We start from the raw sequence: 12978 nt of genomic DNA, 5'->3' as shown, positions 1-12978 counted from the left end.
TGTCCAGATCTTTGCAATTCAGTGGACTGTAGCCCACCAGACTCCTCTGTTCATGAAATTCTCCAGGCAAGTCCATGGGGTCACAAAGAGTTGGACATGACTTAGTGACTAAGCAACAGCAATGCCGTGACTTCCTATGGACCTTAAAATAAAATCCAAATCTGTTGCCTCAGGCCACATGGCCTTTAAATTCTGGTTTGGGTCTACCTATTTAAACTTAATTGCTTACCCTTCACCTTCTTGATCCTGTTCACTGACTTTGTTTCCATTTCTTGAACTGGCTAAACTTTTGTCTTCTTAGCATCAGTGTTTCCTTAGCTTGAAATGCTTACCTCCCAGTCATAGATTGACTGACTGGCTTTCAGATTCTGCTCAGAGAGGTCTTTCTATGCAATTTAAAGTAGCCATCAGACAGTCTGTCTTATGTCAGCCTATTTTTCATTTTTACACAGTGCTTAACGTTATCTTCTACTTTTCTTGTTTATCTCTTCCCTTGTCTGGTTATTATCTGTTTGCCTCTGCTAAAACACTGTGAGCCTAGAGATCTTGTCTCTTTGGTTCATTCTTGTATTCCTAGAGCTTAGACAGTATCTGGCAGTTAAAAGAATATTTTTAAAATGCTTGAATGAATGAATAAAATGTCTCCAGACATCAAATTTCCTAATTCAATCTCTAAACAGCTGCCAGAGTGAGCTCCTGAAAACACCTGTCTCACCAAGTCATTCGCTACTTGAAACACTCCAAAACTGCCACACTGGCCATTGGCAAGAGAACATAATCCAAAGTGCTCAATACAGCGTACAAGATACCCCACAACCTGGACTCTGCTTGCTTCTCTCATCTCATTTCTCACTAGCTTTGTGCCCAATGACCTGCAAGATGCCTAATGATTGGCATGTCCAAGGGGTCATACTGTTTCATGGTCCTGGGTCTTTGAACTACTTCTTCATATCTGGACTGCTCTTTCCCCCTATTACTCCTTTCACTAAAATCCCCTTATTTACTCAGTTTTTAAAATACAGCTTAAGTCAGGAAGCTATTCTGATCCCCCTATCACCCCAAACTTCAATCTTTTCCTCTATTACTTATATTTACCTCCATTATAGCTACTTAACTCTACTGCTTGCTGAATGTCTATCTTTCCATTTGGACTATAAACTCCATGAGGGAAGGTGTAGTTTTATATGTCACATCATATTACATATCATAGTGTGTATACAATTCTATTTCTGAATACTACTCATGGTTGGCAGTTGCATATGTTAGTTGACTGACTCACTCACTGACTATATAAAAATGCAAGAAACTTGAAAATGCTTGACATCACTTGCCATTGGGTTGACAGATGCTGCTCATTATGTTGTGTTTATTGTAGCTCAGGCTGTCATACTGAGCATGATAACTCAGATGAGTGAAGATGAATGTCTTCAACTCTTAAGAAAAATGTGCTCTGGAAGAACATAGTCAATTTATCACCTAAAACCAATTCTTAGGTCATCACCGGGGAAATGAATGGGTCTGACAGGAATGTGAAATACTTAAGGAAAAGTTGATTAAAGAAGGCTTCATGAATGATTAATTATAGAGTTTAATATTGGTGGAAGAGAGTCTTACTGACATTTAAATAAATGCCAATAAAACAAGGTGCAATTAAGCATTTGCCATAGCAAATAAAACATCATCAAGGTATTTGTTCTGAATCATAATTATATAGAAGTGGAAAGTGCAGCTCTGAAATGTATGTTCATATTAGGTGTGACTCCTTGGCTGAAGTCTTACATTTTGGACACGTATTTTTACGTGATAATTGCAAGTCCTGCTATGCAAAGGTGAGTGTACTGCCTCTCCTTTCTCTGGCCACCCAGCCCATCTGCAATCCACTGTTTTCTGGTTTCCAGTTATCTCTACTTTAACTGACACCTTTTCATAAAGTCTCCAGTGACCTTCTTCTGATGAACATATCCAGTGGTCCCAGCTTACTTGAATCTATTTAATCTGTTGATTGAATTACTATTTATGTATCACCCACGCTGTGTTAGTGTTAGGCACTGATTTGACGCGTGGTAATAAAAAAAGGAAAGGCCCCTTCCCTCCCAAAACCAATCAAATAAACAAAGCAAAACCACCAAGAAAATCCCCAAGTGCATGCACATGTGTGTGCGTGCACGCACACACACACACACACACACACACACAGGAAACAAAGATAAAAACAGAAACCAAGCCAAATAATGACAAACTAAACAACTAAACAGCAACAAACTAAACTATGAGACAGACTTGTCTCCTGACCTCAAATATTCAATTCTCGTAGGAAAGTTAAATAAGTAAGCACAGAGATAAGCATTTAATTAAAGTGTGATGCGTGCGGTGCATGAGACAGGGTGCTCGGGGCTGGTGCACTGGGATGACCCAGAGGGATGGGATGGGGAGGTCGGTGGGAGGGGGTTTCAGGATGGGGAACACGTGTACACCCGTGGCGGATTCATGTCAGTGTATGGCAAAACCAATACAGTATTGTAAAGTAAAATAAATAAATAAATAAAACTGAAAACAAAGGAAAAAGGAAAAGTGAAGCACATGATGTTCTGGGAAATGATAACAAGGAACCCAGTTTGAATCAAGGATAAAGGCAGAACCTCTGAAGAAGAGATCTGAAGGAGGAGAAGGGAGAAAAAGTCCGAATGGAGAGAGAAAAATAAATAAGAGCTCGGAAAACATGTTTGCTTGAACAACACATGAAGAATATGAATCCTGTTTGGCTAATCATTTTCCCCAAGCAACAGATGAAGGGGAAGAATTGTCCGCTATCACAAATAAACTAAGCAGTCATGGGGGTAAACATGATACGATCAAAGACAAAGCATTCTGGAGCCATATTAGAAAGCAGATAAGACAGGGACTAGTTTGCAACATTATTTTTTTTTTTTTTTGAGGTAATTCAGGAAAAAAGAATAAAAAGCCAAATTGCTTAAGAATGTGGAGAGTAATATGCAGATACTTCAGCAGAAGGAAGGAAAGAAGTTAGGTCCCTGTTGAGACACTGATTCTTGCTACATTCCAGCCAACATACCAGGGAATTTCTGGGAAGATGTTTTCCCTTCTGACATATAGCAGACATTCTCTTAATCCCTAATGGTACATAAATGTAGGGTACATCCAAGGCCTCAAGTCCGGGGAAGATGAAATCATTGGCTGAAAATTGTTTTCTACATCTCGGATTGCAAACAATAAGTATGAAAGAGAAACTGATAGTCTTTGCAGAAATGAAGCTTCCTTTGTGTGGTTAGTACATGTGATTAAAACAGAAACTGCAAAGTGTACTCACCACCCTGTTTGGACTTTTCTGGATCTTTGGCACTTTCATTCCTTGCACAAAAATAGGGGGAAAGTCTTTCTCTTTTTCTTTTTAAAAATTAAAAAAAATTCCTAAGGTAATAATTCTCAACCTTGCCTATACATCAACTTTACCTTGGGTCACTTTGAAGGCTCCATGTGCCTTTGAAGCACTTTAAGACCTCCTTATCAGTTTGTCTGGGATGGGTGTAGGGATCAGTTTTAAAAATCTTCCCAATTGATTCCTATGTGTGTCCAAGTTTAAGATCTATTTTAGTAAGCCTTTATGTATTGTCTATCTCTTTTTATTTTTAAAAAGAATCCATTTTCTGAAAATTAAGTAAACATTGATAAAACCAACCCCAAACTTAAATGAGCAGATATCTTAAAATAAAAAGGAGAAACTTGGAAACTTCCAGTAGAATGTTTATAGTCTTACTGTCCTGTCCTCAACAGCCTGCCTTGTACATGGTGATAAGTAGCTGGGCCACAGGTCCTGATAGGCAAGTCTGGCTTTGGCTGGAGAACCTGGCTCAGTTCAGTTCAGTTCAGTTCAGTCGCTCAGTTGTGTCCGACTCTTTGTGACCCCATGAATTGCAGCACGCCAGGCTTCCCTGTCCATCACCAAATCCCAGAGTTCACTCAAACTCATGTCCATCGAGTTGGTGATGCCATCCAGCCACCTTATCCTCTATCGTCCCCTTCTCTTCCTGCCCCCAATCCCTCCTAGCATCAGAGTCTTTTCCAATGAGTCAACTCTTCACATCAGGTGGCCAAAGTACTGGAGTTTCAGCTTCAGCGTCAGTCCTTCCAATGAACACCCAGGACTAGTCTCCTTCAGAATGGACTGGTTGGATCTCCTTGCAGTCCAAGGGACTCTCAAGAGTCTTCTCCAACATCACAGTTCAAAAGCATCAATTCTTCGGTGCTCAGCTTTCTTCACAGTCCAATTCTCACACCTGTACATGACCACTGGAAAAACCTGGTAGGGTTTCTCAAATATTCTCACTCACCCAGCCTCTGCACGACTCTAGATGTCTACACCAGTTCTCTATCTAGTACCCTCTGCCTTTGACAGATCACATGTTCTCATCTGGCATTCTGAAAATTGGGCCCCTGGAGTCATACAGCTTCCCTTCCTTGCCATGATTTCCCTTCACTTTGCTTTCAGTTTCCTCTAGCAGATGCCAGTACAGGTACACAAGCTTTTATCTGCAAACCTTGGGGCTGCATGTGTCCTGAAATTCAGCACGTCTTAGGCTTTGGAAAGGTAGATTCTGCATTCCATGTCTCATGGACTTCTCTTAGTGTGGTGAAGCAGTATCCTGTAATCAAGCACTTGCCTGTTTCTTCAGGAAACATGGGGCTACTCCCAAGAAATAGGATAAATAATGACTGCAAACAGTCTCATGTCTGTTCACTTCAAGTTTTGCCACCAAATAACTTCGCTAGAACTTTGTGAATAAAAACCTTTAGTTAGGCCCAGAGAGCAAGAAGACCTGTGGTAGTGGTATTATTTAAAAATTGTTTTGCAAGACTGCCTTTTCATTGACTTTACTGGTTTTTCTCATTGCTTATAACAGAAACATTGTAACATGAAGTTAAATGCATTTCCACTGTTGGTTGCTTTCTGTGTGTTAATACTTTCCATTTTGTCAAAATGGAAACCCCAGATAACCCTAGATTTTTTTGTTGGGGGAGAATAAAACCAAAATAGATTGAACAAACAGACCTTTAGAAGCTGTTATCGTTGAACCCTGTTGACTCAAGCTTGGAAAAGGAAATAGCTGATTTAAACCTCAGGTGGGCCATTTCAACCATGGTCATCTTTATAACTCTCTTCAGCCTTTAGACATCTTTTCCTGCTCTAATCATAAATTATTTAGTCTTCACAGTTGTAGTAGGTGAATTTCTATTGTATTGGCCTTCCTCATATCAGTCAGGACATGGGTCCAGGGATTCCAGTGGGGGAGGTGGGCATGTTGTAGAGATAGAGCTGTTAAATATTATGTTACCTCATTGTTTTCACTGGCTAGTGAGGCCCAAGAGAACTCTGAGTCATATGCATCTATTTTCCTATTAGATTAGCTACTTGTTAAGAGTAGAGTTTCTTCCTTGTCTGCTCCTTAGATCATGTAGTATAGATCGTGGATGGTTTAAAAAATTCTAATGTTTTTTTTAATAGTTGATAGTACAGTTTCCTTTGGGAATAAGTGGTCTTAAAAGAAGAAAATACCTTGGAGCAATTGGATATTAAAAAATAGGCCCATGATAGAATGCAGAGGGTGAGGGCAGACTAAATGGAGGGTAGAACTAGTTTGTATTAAAAAAAAAAACAACCAAAAAAACCCCCAAAACTGGTAGTCATTGGAGGGGACAGAAAGAGAATGGCTGAGCAATGTGGATAATCAGCCAAAAAGACTTTCTAGAACAGAATGACTATTAATAGTAATTGTGATGGATCAGTAGTGCAATTCCCATCTATTACTTAATTTTTCTAAACTTTTTGTAAAATCTGCTACACAGAGGCTTTGTGTGCATAATTGTGTGTGTGTGTCTGTAAAACTAAGAAAGGTAGCTGAAAAACCCACCCAATAAAGAACAAGTTGCAGGATGCTAAAGGTTGTTACTGAGCTGTGAAAGATGCCAGGATTCTTGGTCTCCAGAGGAGAAGAAATCAAGCAGGGGCTAGTGACGAGGCTTGATCACTCAGAGCTTTTGTGTAGTAAAGTTTTATTAAAGTATAAAAGAGACAGAGAAAGCTTCTGACATAGACATCTGAAGGGGGCAGAAAGAGTGCCCCCCTGCTAGCCTGTAGCAGTATGTTATATACCTATCAGCAAGCTGTTAATTAGAGAAAGGAGATGTCTTAAAACTCAGAGTGGCACAAGGTCCCTCATCCACAACATGCATTTTGAGATAACATTGACAACAGGTGAGTCATCCCGGGCCATAAAACGATTGGCATGAATCTTGAAGAAAGGCGGTTTTCCAAGTTTCATTAACATGGATTAGGAGAAAAATGTATGAGTAAAACATACAGGTTTCTTGAGCTCTTTTTGGTTCTGAGTCTTAAGGGGAACTGACTTGAAGAAAGACAGAGTCCAGGGTAAATAGATAGTTCATTAACATAGCTTAAGAAAAACATTTCCACAAGAAAAACACATTGGTTAGCTCAACGTTTGAGAAAAGTTAAGTTCAGGTAGAGCCAGGTGTCGTCTGGCAACACAGAATTTTAGGAGAAACCTCCTTTTAATTTTGTATAGAGAAGGGGGAATAAAATCTGACACTTGTGGTTTGTTTCCTCCTGCCACTTAAGAGAGAGATAAAAAATGTTTTACACTTGAAGCCTATTTCCTCCATTTGGAGACCCCTAGCCTTCCTGCCTGGTACCCTCTCAAAGCCAAGTGGAGAACAAGAAGTCAGCTGAAGCAGAAGGTGGTCATGAAAATGAAAGTCCCCCAGAAATGCACAGAAATCTTGGACAGGGATTTAGGCTTTCAACACGAGGTGTGTTGGAGACCAGTCTTATCTAGATTTTAAGAGGCAAGATGACCATGAATATTATGTAGATTAAGTAGTAAATTCTCAACAAAGGTTACAGATGACATTAAAAAATGGTAAACATTGGATTTAGTAGAATGTTATAATTATCTATAAAATGGAAAGGGTCCTGGAGAAGAAATTAGAGGTTCTGGGTGTGAATTTTTTCTTTTCTTTTTTTTTTATTATTTTATTTTTTCTTTTCTTTGACTCCCAGCATCTTCACTTTTCCTAGAATCTAGATACAATGAACTCTAGCAGAACAGTTACCACTATTTAAGCCTTAAACTTAAGATTCTTTGAATTAGTTCAATATTTGTAAATATGAGAATTCACATTCTATCACATCTAAATACTGAAAAATTTACTCAGTATTAATGTAACTACACAAAATTTTGTATGCAACACGTGGACTTTCATATTGCAGAATTTTTTTAAAAAAATTGAAGTATAGTTGATTTATAATGTTAATTTCAGGCATACAAAAAAGTGCTTCAGTGATATGTGTGTGTATAACTTTTTCAGACTCTTTTCCATTGTAAATAGGCTATTACAAAATATTGAATATAGCTTTTGCTCTCCTATACAGTAAATCCTTGTTGTTTATTTATTTTATACATTGTAGTGTGTGTCTGTTAATTTAAAACTCCTAATTTATCCCTCCTCCTCCCCTTTCACCTTTGGCAGTCATAAGTTTGTTTTCTATGTGTGTGAGTCTATTTTTGTTTTGTAAATAAGGTCATTTTAATCATTTTTTTTAAAAGATTCCACAGATAAGTGATATCACATGGTATCTGTCTTTGTCTAACTGACCTCACTTAGTATGATAACTTCTAGGTACATCCATGTTGCTACAAATGGCAATGTTTCATTGTTTTTCATGCCTGAGTAATATTCCACCATATGGAAGCAACCTAAATGCCCATTGACACATTTGTCAATGGGCATTTAGGTTGCTTACATGTCTTGGTTATTGTAAATATTTGCTGCTGTAAATATTGTAAATATTTACATGGTGGCGCATGTATCTTTTCAAGTTAGAATATTCATCTTTACCAGATACATGAATGTGGTCTTTTTATAAGCTCTTATCTATAAAAAATTTTTTTTGCTTATCTGTCCTAACCTATGAAAATTTGCAACCAACAGACCCCCTCCCACAGCTTTTCACTATATCCTTAAAATATATAACTGATTCTTCCCCTTAGACAAGGAGAAAATAGCAAAATTCCTACCCAGAAAAAAATGTTAACCCAGAATTATCAAATTTTGGTTTCAGCAGATAAAACACCAAAAATAGATTATAGGAAACTCTTACTTAAATCTTTTAAACCCCACGGACGGAGGAGCCTGGTGGGCTGTAGTCCATGGGGCCGCTGAGAGTCAGACAGGACTGAAGTGACTTAGCAGCTGCAGTACTATAGAGATTAACAGTCTTGACCAAAAGAGGATATAGGTTTCTCATTAAACTCTGTTTTAATGTGTCTCCAACTTCTATAACCGGAGAAGGCAATGGCACCCCACTCCAGTACTCTTGTTTGGAAAAGCCCATGGATGGCGGAGCCTGGTGGGCTGAAGTCCATGGGGTCGCTAAGAGTCAGACATGACTGAGCAACTTCACTTTCACTTTTCACTTTCCTGCATTGAAGAAGGAAATGGCAACCCGCTCCAGTATTCTTGCCTGGAGAATCCAGGGATGGCAGAGCCTGGTGGGCTGCTCTCTATGGGGTCGCACAGAGTCGGACACGATTGAAGTGACTTAGCAGCAGTAGCAGCAGCAACTTCTATAACAGCTTTTTGGTCAACTTGTTTCCATTAGATATTACTGATTTTATTTATTTTTATATTATATTTTTTAAATTAGAGGATTATTACTTTACAAGACTATGGTGTTTTTTTTTGCCATACATCAATATGAATCAGCATTAGGTACGCATATGGCCCCTTCCTCTTGAACCTCCCCCCAACCTCCCTCCCCATTCCACCCTTCTAGGTTATCACAGAGCATTGGCTTTTTGTTCCTTGCACCATACATCAAACTTGTACTGGCTATCTATTTTACATATGGTAATGTATATGTTTCAAAGCTATTATATTTACTGTACATCAGAAACCAACAGAAATTGTAAATCAACTATACTCCAATAAAAATTTTTCAAAAAAGGCAAAAAAATTGCTGATTTAAAAACCTGACAACTTAAACTTGCCATACACACAAAAACAGAAGCAATCTACAACACATTTGCCTTTCCTTCTGAAAGTTTTACGATGCATAATCATTAACCAGTCTTTTACCTTTAAACTTAAATGGCCAACAGAAGCAAACAGTTCTGAGACTATTCTTCCACACTTAAGGACTGATTAAGACTAGGGTGGCAGGTATTAGGCATATTATTCACTTAGTTTTGTGAACTTTCTGGGTTGACTTAGTGACTTTCCAGCTCCAGCTGTCTTCGCATCCACTGCTTGATGACACTCAAGACAGCTGTCTTATGTCACAAGCAGCAAAATCATAAGGAGGACTGTCAGAAAACCTCTCAAAATGCATGAACTTTCTAGGAACCATATGAACTATGCTAGCGTCACCAGCTTTACAGAATTTGGAGCCACTGTCCAGCTTCTTCCCAGAATAATAATCAAACTTCTTCATTGCAGCAAACTTGGAAGCAACACGAGCTATGTGACAATCCTGCACAAGGGCAGAGCTGGCAGTGATTTGGACTATATGCCATAGGATAATTTCCTGAGCTGTGAAGCCAGCTGCTTCCACTGGTGGGTCATTTATGCTTTCACCAGTCACACTGCCACAACCAACATCTTCGAAAGACATGTTCTTGACATTGAAGCCCATCTTGTCCCTAGACAGTTGTCGTTGTTCAGTCATGTCTGACTCTTTGTGACACCATAGATTGCAGCACTCCAGGCTTTCCTGTCCTTCACTGTCTCCTGGAGTTTGCTCAGACTTGTGTCCATTGAGTCAGTGATGCCATCTATCTGTCTCATCCTCTGTCATCCCCTTCTCCTCCTGCCCTCGATCTTTCCCAGTATCAGGGTCTTTTCCAGTGAGTCGGCTCTTCACATCAGATGGCCAAAATATTGGAGCCTCAGCTTCAACATCAGTCCTTGTAATGAATATTCAGGGTTGACTTCCTTTCAGATTGACTGATTTGATCTCCTTGCTGTTCAAGGGACTCTCAAGAGTCTTCTCCAGCACCACAGTTCAAAAATATCAATTTTTGGCACTCAGCCTTCTTTATGGCCCACCTATCACATACATATATGACTACTGGGAAAACCATAGCTTGACTATACAGACCTTTGTTGGCAAAGTAATGTCTCTGCTTTTTAATATGCTGTCTAGATTTATCATAGCTTTTCTTTCAAAGAGCAAGTGTCTTAATTTCAAGGCTACAGTCTCCATATGCAGTGATTTGGAACTCAAAAATCTGTCACTATTTCCATTGTTTCTCCATCTATTTGCCATGATGTGATGGAACCGGATGCCATGATCTTCATTTTGAATGTTAATTTTGAAGTCAGCTTTTTCACTCTTCTCTTTTACTGTCATCAAGAGGCTCTTTCGTTCTTTTTGACTTTCTGCCATAAGGGTGGTATCTGCCTCATCTGCTTATCTGAGATTATTGATATTTCTTCTGGCTGTCTTGATTCCAGCTTGTGATTCATCCAGCCAGGCATTTTGCATGATGTACTCTGCATAGAAGTTAAATAAGCTCTTTCGTTCTTTTTGACTTTCTGCCATAAGGGTGGTATCTGCCTCATCTGCTTATCTGAGATTATTGATATTTCTCCTGGCAGTCTTGATTCCAGCTTGTGATTCATCCAGCCAGGCATTTTGCATGATGTACTCTGCATAGAAGTTAAATATACAGCTTTGGTGTGCTTATTTCCCAATTTTGTACCCATTCATTGTTCTATGTCCAATTCTAACTGTTGTTTCTTGACATGTATACAGGTTTTTCAGGAGGCAGGTAAGGTTGTCTGGTATTCTCATATCTTTAAGAATTTTCCACAATTTGTGTGGTTCACTCAAAGCTTTACAATGCATTTCAAAAGATCTGACTTCAATTGTAATGTTGATTAGAGTAAATGTGACTATTATGCTGGGTTCAAGGACACCAGTCTCCACAGGGACAGTACCAATACCACCAATTTTGTAGACACTCTGGAGGGGTGGATGCAAGGGTTTGTCAGATGGAAGAGTTGGTGGCAGGATCCAGAGGTTCAAGCAGCATGGTTTCACTGGCATTGTCGTCTTTATGAGTGACTTTCCATTATTTGAGCCAAAACGTGTTTGCACTTGGCTGCAGCATGCTGTCACTATTCCAAACAGAAACTGGTGCAAATGATACTGTGTTGGAGCTATTGCCAGTTTTCTTAATGTAGGTGCTGACTTCTTAACGGTTTCCTCATATCTCTTTTGGCTGCCGGGTGTCTCAGTGGAATCCATTTTAATACCAATAATCAGTTCTTCTACTCTCAGTCTATAAGCCAGAAGAGAACACCCTCATGGGTCTGCCCATTCTTGGAAATACCTGCTTCAACTTCACCAACACCAGCAGCAACAGTCAGGACAGCACAGTTAGCCTAAGGTGTGCCTGTATTCATGCTTTTGAGAGTCTCTGTGTTCCAGGGCTGGCCTTGAATTTCTACAGGGAAATATCAATGATGATACCATGCCCACGTGCAGCTTTCACTTTGTCCAAGATCCAGGCATACTTGAAGACATCCTAACCTGTATCAGTCACCCCCTTCTCAAATTTTTTCTATGGTTCTTTTGTTGATACCACCATGTTTGTAGTCCTTGTGGTGTAGACTTGTTATAATCTATGTCTAGGGAGAACAATATTGATATGAGTCTTTTTCTTTCCCATTTTGGCTTAGATTTAGTTGTGATACTTATGTCCTGGCAGCAAATCTGTTGTGAAAAAGTAGGTTTGAATTCTGTGGCATTAAGTAATTAGGTAACTTTGGGAAAAAGCTTTACTCTGAGCTGCAGTTTTCTTACCTGCCAAAGGACAGAAAAAGCTAATTATTGGTTTTCTTATCTGTAAAATAGCTCCAGTGTTAACTGAAATGCTTGAGGAAGGAGCCCAGAATTTGGAATAAGAAATATACATATAAAATATACCTATGTTTGCATCCAGCTCCTGCCACTCTCTGGCTGTGCCACCTCCAGTTAGCTACTTAAATTCCTAAGCCTCGGTTTCTTTACCTATAAAGTATAAAATAACACCTATGCCTCAGATGGGCTTCCCACATGGTGCTAATAGTAAAGCACCTGTTTGCCAATGCAAGAGACATAATAGACATGGGTTTGATCCCTGGATTGGGAAGATCCTCTGGAGGAGGGCATGACAACCCACTCCTGTATTCTTACCTGGAGAATCCCATGGACAGAGAGCCTGGCGGGCTACAGTCCATAGAGTCACAAAGAGTCAGACACAACTGAAGTGGCTTAGCGTGCATACACACACACACACACACACACACACACTCACACACACACATGTCTCAGAAGGCTTTGAAAGGATTAAATATTTCAGCCTAGGTAGACATGCTTGATAAATATTAGACCCATCTCTTTCAGATTTAAATTCAATTTCTTTGCTCAGTTTCTTTCTCCATGACCTTGAAAGGGAAAAATTTCTGGTTCTGTTGTACAGGGTGGTCCAACTTCACACCAACTTTGTTCTGTTGAGAAAAGGAAATAATGCTAATTCATCTTTGCATTTATCAATTGTATGGAATTTAGCAGCAATATTAAAATCCATATGCCACTATTGTTACTGATATAAGGTACTAAATATTAACCAAGTAGGTATTATTTAAGGAATGGCATCCAGGGAGGTGACAAATTTTGCCTACAATTTGTTTTATTACCGCGTAGTTTCTATATCTCTTATAAAGATAATACTTTCCCAGCATCAATTCTAAACCCCAAGTCCTTTCGTTTTAATAATCCTGGAAGACACAGTAGTAGTGGAACTCTTGCTCACTTTCTTCACCCCTGGGAATAATTGGAAGCTGTATCTGTCACCTACCTCAATCCTAATGCCACTAAGCTGGGAGTAACTCCAT

General features: G+C 39.3%; 1 pseudogene; it reads right to left on the bottom strand.

The window, feature by feature from the left end:
* Positions 1-8115: 8115 nt before the first annotated feature.
* On the bottom strand, positions 8116-11771 carry LOC133261702 (elongation factor 1-alpha 1-like; annotated as a pseudogene).
* Positions 11772-12978: the final 1207 nt, after the last annotated feature.

This window comes from Bos javanicus, chromosome 15 (genome assembly GCF_032452875.1).
Source record: "Bos javanicus breed banteng chromosome 15, ARS-OSU_banteng_1.0, whole genome shotgun sequence".
Classification (NCBI taxonomy): Eukaryota; Metazoa; Chordata; class Mammalia; order Artiodactyla; family Bovidae; genus Bos; species Bos javanicus.
The sequence above is the reverse complement of the archived record's forward strand: the minus strand, read 5'-3'. Positions and strand labels throughout refer to the sequence as shown.